Here is a 6,858-nt window from a genome sequence, read left to right on the forward strand (position 1 = left end):
CAATAAAAATGATAATAATAATAATAATAATAATGATAATAAAAAGATTATGAATTACACTCTTAAGTCTTATCACACCTAGAATATAATTATTTGTTAGGAGAATTTGGGGTATATTTATTTAATTGAGTTGAGAAGACCATATTTAGTTGACCATTTAAGCATTTGAACTCTAAAAAACAAGCCCAAGTCCCAATAAACATGCAAACTAACTGAGTTTTTTAACTGAATAAAAGTTGGGGGTTACGGAGAACTTTTTTTAATAAGTTCAGGGTTACCATGTGGGTGGTTGAAAAATGAAGGGTTACCAACTAGAATTCAAAAAAACACAGGGTTACCGCTAGACCTGGCAAACGGGTCAACCGGGTCGGGTTCGGGTCAGGCCAGTTTGGGTCGGGTCATTTCGGGTTTCTCAAATTTACGGGTTAGTTCGGATCGGGTCAGTTCATTTCGGGTTACGGGTCTATTACGGGTTTGTTGGTCGGGTGTGTTTCGAATCAACGGGTCGGGTTAATTCGCGGACCATTTTCGGGTCAAAGATTAAGAGAAGAGAGGCATTTCAAGTCTATTAGGGTCAATTAAAGTTATATTTGGTCGGGTCATTTTCGGGTTGAGTGGTTTCGGATTGGTCATTTCGGTCGGTCATTACGGGTCCATGAAAGCTCAGGTCATTTTCGGGTCGGGTCGGGTCACTTCGGGCTTCGGGTGTCATTCGGGTTCAGCCATTCGGGTCGATTTCGGGTCTCGGGTCATCCTTTTCGGGTCGGGTCAACCGGGTCGGGTTGATTTTGCCAGGTCTAGTTACCGCGTAGAATAACCCTTTCTTAATTTATCTTGTACATTTCCTTGTTCATCTCAAATTTTCAGCTCATTTTTACTAATTAAAGTTATATTAATTGTAATTTTTAAGTGATTTGTATTGCTCATTGCTGGTTCATCATCGATTTTTAGCTCGTTTTAGTAACTAAAGTTAATTTTATTGTATTTTTCGAGTGATTTGTATTGTTCATTACAATCGTTTTACTGCGTTATCTCTGATTTTTTGAGTAAAGACATGTTGTTTCTGGGTTGCTGAATGTAACATCCACGTTGTTTACATTTACACAATCAGATGAGTTCCTTGTGGCAGATTAATTCAATCTTGTAAAAATTGAGTTTGCATGTACAATTCTTCATCACTATATGGACATATCATGTGTTTATAGAAATTATTGTCCTTCTGTTTTAATAATAGGTTTAGTTTATGCGTTAGGTGTGATTTAATTTAGTTTTCATTATTTTATAAAGATGTCGAAATTAAGAGGAAGATCCACCAAGTCTGCATTGCCTACAAATTTGTCAGATACAAGCTTATTGGTTGGTGATGATAATCGCCCGAGTAGTTCTCGTCCTTCTAGGAGGAAGAAGTCTCATCATCCTTTTTCCACCTGTTGTTACACGCATGTCTCTAAAGGGATTATTTTACATCACTCATTGTATGACGTATGAGCAGTGGTAGGATATTAATTCAATTGGATTTGGTGGTTTATTTTCGTTAGGTGCTGATAGGTTCGTTACCTATGCGTCTCCGCTATGGGCTTATTAACAATTAGGGTTTTTCCCATCTATGCCCCTGAAGTTTTCACTTTTCCCAGCTATACCCCTGCGTATGGCACAATACTAACTGTGCCCTTGAACTTTATAAGTTATTCCCAGCCGTGACTAAAGTAGCCAAAACCGTCACTTTTGCTGTTAAAGACAATCATTAAAGTTCCCAAATCAAAATCAATCAAATGATCCTCCAATTAATGAGTACCCAACACAGTTGAAGCTTTTAATTCATCTCCTTCATCCAAAATTCCCAAACACATAACCTTATCATTTACTTTCACCATTGAATTATGCCCATATATCCTCCATTTGACCATCTCACTTTGCAACACCAGATCAATCACTGGTACCTTCTTACTCTCCATCATCCCATAGCATAACTCAAATTGCCCAACTGTGTTTACTCTACTCATCTTCATCATCTCGTCTTCCATTTCCAAAGAGTTAACAATCGCCTTATGAATCTTGCTCTTCACTAATGTGAATGGAGAAATTGTACTGATTTGGATAGAGGTTAGCTCTTGAAGAGGAACCTTCTTAATTTGCACCTTGACTTTTGAGTTTGATGTGGTACGAATCCCTATTATTATTATTATTATTATTATTATTATTATTATTATTATTATTATTATTATTATTATTATTATTATTATTATTATTATTATTATTATTATTATTATTATTATTATTATTATTATTATTATTATTATTATTATTATTATTATTATTATTATTATTATTATTATTATTATTATTATTATTATTATTATTATTATTATTATTATTATTATTATTATTATTATTATTATTATTATTATTATTATTATTATTATTATTATTATTATTATTATTATTATTATTATTATTATTATTATTATTATTATTATTATTATTATTATTATTATTATTATTATTATTATTATTATTATTATTATTATTATTATTATTATTATTATTATTATTATTATTATTATTATTATTATTATTATTATTATTATTAATCATGGATTCAAAAACCTCAATTGTCGATTTTCTCCAAATAAAACCATACCATTATTTGAAGAAGAAGACAAACAAAGAGAGAATTTCTTTGAAAACCCATAAGAATGAGAAAGTTGTTCAACAACACCAACCCGATTCCTCCCTAGTCCAAGTACTCCTCTAGTAGAATAAGCCAATCCAGTGACGGAGCGGAAATACGAGTCAAGTGTTGGTTAGACTGAGGGTCTTTTTTTAGTGGGAGAAAGAGGGGTGAGGAGTTAGAAAGAGAGAAGAAGAGGAAGGAGAGGAGAAGAAGAAGAGGAAGGGAGAGATGTTATGAAGACGGCAAAAGTGACGGTTTTGGCTACTTTAGACACGGATGGGAATAACTAATAAAGTTCAAGGGCACAGTTAGTATTGTGCCATACGCAGGGTAGGGCTAAGCAAAAAATCCAATTATCCAAACCGATCCTATATCCGATCCGAATCTAATCCGAATTTTTGGATATCCGATCCGAAAGTTAAGTTTGGTTTGGATATCTGATCCAAAATCTTTGGTTTTGGTTTGAATATGGATATTAGAATTAAAACATTTGGATATCCGATCTGATCCGAAACTATAGTTTTCTAGTATAATTTCGAGAAAATTTTATTTTATTTGATAAAACAACTTCATTAATGTTTAAAATATTAGAGAAATATCTAAGGGGTACTTAAATTTTATGTCGAGAACATTGGAGTAAGAATACTAAGGAAAATAATTATGTAAGACTATGAATATAATCGTGTTTCAAACTTAATTTTATTGTAAATTCAAAAGTATGGATATCCAATGGATATCCGCATCCGATCCGATTATTTTGGATACCCGAACATTAGATATCCGAAGCATTTAGTTTGGATATTGGATATCTAACTTCAGGATTTTTAATATGGATATGCGATCCGAACTAGCACTTTAGATCAGATACACGATCCGTGCTCTGCTCTAACGCAAGGGTACAGTTGGGAAACGTGAAAGCTTCAGGGGCACAGATGGTAAGAAGCTGCCTATTCGAGTTTGTAAGGTACATGCGACTTTGGGTCTTCCTATGGGTCCTAAACAAGTGCAGTTAGCTTCTTATATTGATGAAAGTGAATAATTCTCTAAATTCTACCACCATTGGAGAAGTCAATTTCCTGGGATTTCTTGACTTGTCTTAATCACAACACTTCAAACTTATATTGAAACAAATCGGGAATTAGGTGGTGATCTATTTAAAGTGAACTTTGTCGTTCTTGTTGTCTCTCTGATGATGAAAACAACCAAAGATCTTGTGTGAATCATCATGTTCTCATGTCTTTGATGGATGTGAAGGATATTACTAATTACAATTGGTGTGAGTTTATTTTGGATACTTTGAGGAATGCCAAGCTAAATTGGGCAGCTAAGAAGAACTATATCGAGGGCCCTTTGTTGTTTTTAATGGTACAATATTCTATCTATTTTTCAGCGTGTATTTTATATTCTCGGCTAATTATTATTATTATTATTATTATCCTTTTTATTTTTATACTGATTTTAATGTTCTTGTTTAACTATTTATCTATTTTACGTTGATCGGGATGTTCACAAAAAGAGAACTGTTGATCGGGATTTTTTCACTCTCACGAGTTGGACCACTGATGCTCTCTGTGCTAGACAAAAAGAAGAGATGAAATCGTTTCATTTTGGAGAGGGGACAATAGAAGATATGATGGTAGAGAATGTTAATACACAATCAGTTTCAGTATCTCCTAATACAGAATCTGACTGCCAAACAACTATTAAGGTAATCACTATATATTTATATGTAAGAAAAATATTATGTACTTATGGTTTTGCTGTTCATAACCTATGGTATTTTATGTCGGAACTTATATTACACTTTTTATGAACTTATATTTGCAAATTTTACTTGAGTCCTCATTTTCATCTACTTGTTTTTGTGTAGGATTATATTCATGAACTTGAAGTTAAAACCAAGGCTACTGCACAACATTTGGTGTCCTTAGAGTCCTTAATAAAAGATCGTCCACCTAAGCTATATGAAAATCCGAACATGAAGAATTGTGTAATGTGGCAATGAAGCTAATGAATGAGCCATATGATGAAGGAGGATGTTCTCAGAATCTTGAAGTAATCGATGTTGGTGTGACTAATGCTGCTCAAGATAACGTAGAACATGAACTTGGTTCTTCTAGTCCTACGAAAGTAACCTCGAATGCCACTCCAGATGACGAATTTTATGGCAGCGATGCAGTTTTACTTGCTATTAAAGCAGCTGAAAAGTTTTGTTCAAGGAAACGGGTTTCTTCTAGGCCGGGAACTTGTCAAGTGGCTCCATTATTGTCTATTTCAACTCATTGCTCTAACCCAAAAGTACATTATGTTTTCATCTTATATTATTTGATCAGTTTAATTATTTCTTTCTCTTTTCAATATTACTTTTTGTTTTTTGTGTAGGAGTATATACATGACCTTGCTATTAATTCTGCATGAATGGCTGAAAATACAGTTATTCTTGAGAACAAGTATGAAATTGGAGCTACAAATTTTCCAAAAAATGACACTATCAAACACCTACATTGCTCTATATCTTTATTATATCGTACCTATGGAGGATGTAATGAGGACACCTCTCCCTCATCTTGGTTCACTGATTCAAAAGAAGAAGCGGTGGACAGGGCCCACCCGCGCACCCGGCTTGATCTGTCGGGCGTACAACGGTCTTTTGAAAGCCACGCTCGGCGGCGTAAAAATGCTTTCGACCGGATCGTTTTAGATCGGTCGATTTCGTCTCGACAAGGGTCTCGAAACGATTAGAGATGTTCGGAGTCGCCACCAAGCATTTGTGGGATGCTTGGAACCCGTTCGGATCTACTTTATACCTCGGTCAAACGAAGCACAAAGCAGTGTTTGACATAGGTACTAAAGATAAGGAATCGTCCCTCTTTAGCATCCTATCTCTAGAATGACTCTCGTATGCCCTGGATAAGGTCGTCCACTATCCAAACTTTCTGAGTAAGAGGTGAAGGTACGTATTGGGAAGCCCTTTAATCAGACACCCAATCCCGCCATGCGTAGCGCCCTCTCGATCGATCTTGGTTAGTTGAATGCAAAAGTTGATAAAACGGTTTAAATGCATGAATGCGCATCCAATAGTTTAAACCTAACATGTTAGAGCTTTCTAAGTCGGTTGATTTAATCCAAATATCAAGTATAAGATGTCGAGTTGGATTTATGGTTGATTTGCATGCAAGACGAAAATTAAACATCCATTTACTGGATTAGGTTTATGGTGCATAACATGATCCATTTGTCTTAGTAAGACGTTTTACAAATACGGTATTTAAATGAGAAAATTAGTCGTCTAATCCGACCTATATCCGGGTTAGCCGGAGTTGGGATCGTCCTAGACCAAGGTTGGAAGGGGAACAGACCCTGCATCAAGCAGCCAGAAGAGGCACGAGCCTATTGTCGATGCAAGAGGGTCTCCTCTGGTTTTAAAATAGAAAAGAAATGGCATGTTTAGGCGCGGGTCAGTCAACGGTATATGACGTGTTCTGACCATTAAAAAACGTTTGTAAAACGTGTTGAAAAATGGGTATTTGAACCCGTTTTGGTTTGAAAAGGCCGTTTAGGCCGCTTTTATGTTGATTTGAAGAACGAGACTTGAATAACCGTCATTGTTTTGGCGGTATTCGATGTCGAGTTCGACTTTGCAAGCTTTAAAATACCTTCCAAAATGTAAAGAAATGAAATAAAAGGCTTTAAAATACCTTTTAAATGTAATGAAATGTAATAAAAGGCTTTAAAATACCTTTTAAATGTAATTAACCAAATATTATCACCGAAACACGGATTAAACCGTCATGGTATTAAGAACCAAGGATGAAAAATGTTTTATGGTTAAAAACTTGTAAAAATAAAAAGGATTTGAAAATATTTGAAATGGTCAAGACCGTTTACAAATATGAAAATAAGGGGGGGGGGGGGGGGTGAAGAGACCAAACACGGATTGGACTTAAGGCTGGGCAAGGTCCTTTAGGCGCGAGCCTATGTGCTACGTTAGTAGCCTCTGCCTCAACCAAAAGTCCGGTTTTGGCTCATTCTTCCCATGTTTTGGACCATGTTATACATGATTTAGCATGTTATAGTCATGAAACAAATGAAAACATGATAAAAGAAGATTTTTACACCCTCATACTTACATGCTTGGCTTATGGCGAGAAATCGACGTAAGTGTATCAACTCGTTTGGTCGGA

The 6,858-nt window shown here is 35.1% G+C and overlaps 1 long non-coding RNA gene across 1 annotated transcript; it reads left to right on the plus strand.

Annotated features, from left to right (window-relative positions):
- The first annotated feature begins 3,259 nt into the window (after window positions 1-3,259).
- Window positions 3,260-4,975, plus strand: LOC141627288 (uncharacterized). The gene is made up of 3 exons (XR_012536853.1): window positions 3,260-4,039; window positions 4,191-4,382; window positions 4,545-4,975. It is a non-coding gene; the product is annotated as an uncharacterized LOC141627288 (long non-coding RNA).
- Window positions 4,976-6,858: the final 1,883 nt, after the last annotated feature.

Source organism: Silene latifolia, chromosome Y, assembly GCF_048544455.1.
Source record: "Silene latifolia isolate original U9 population chromosome Y, ASM4854445v1, whole genome shotgun sequence".
NCBI lineage: Eukaryota > Viridiplantae > Streptophyta > Magnoliopsida > Caryophyllales > Caryophyllaceae > Silene > Silene latifolia.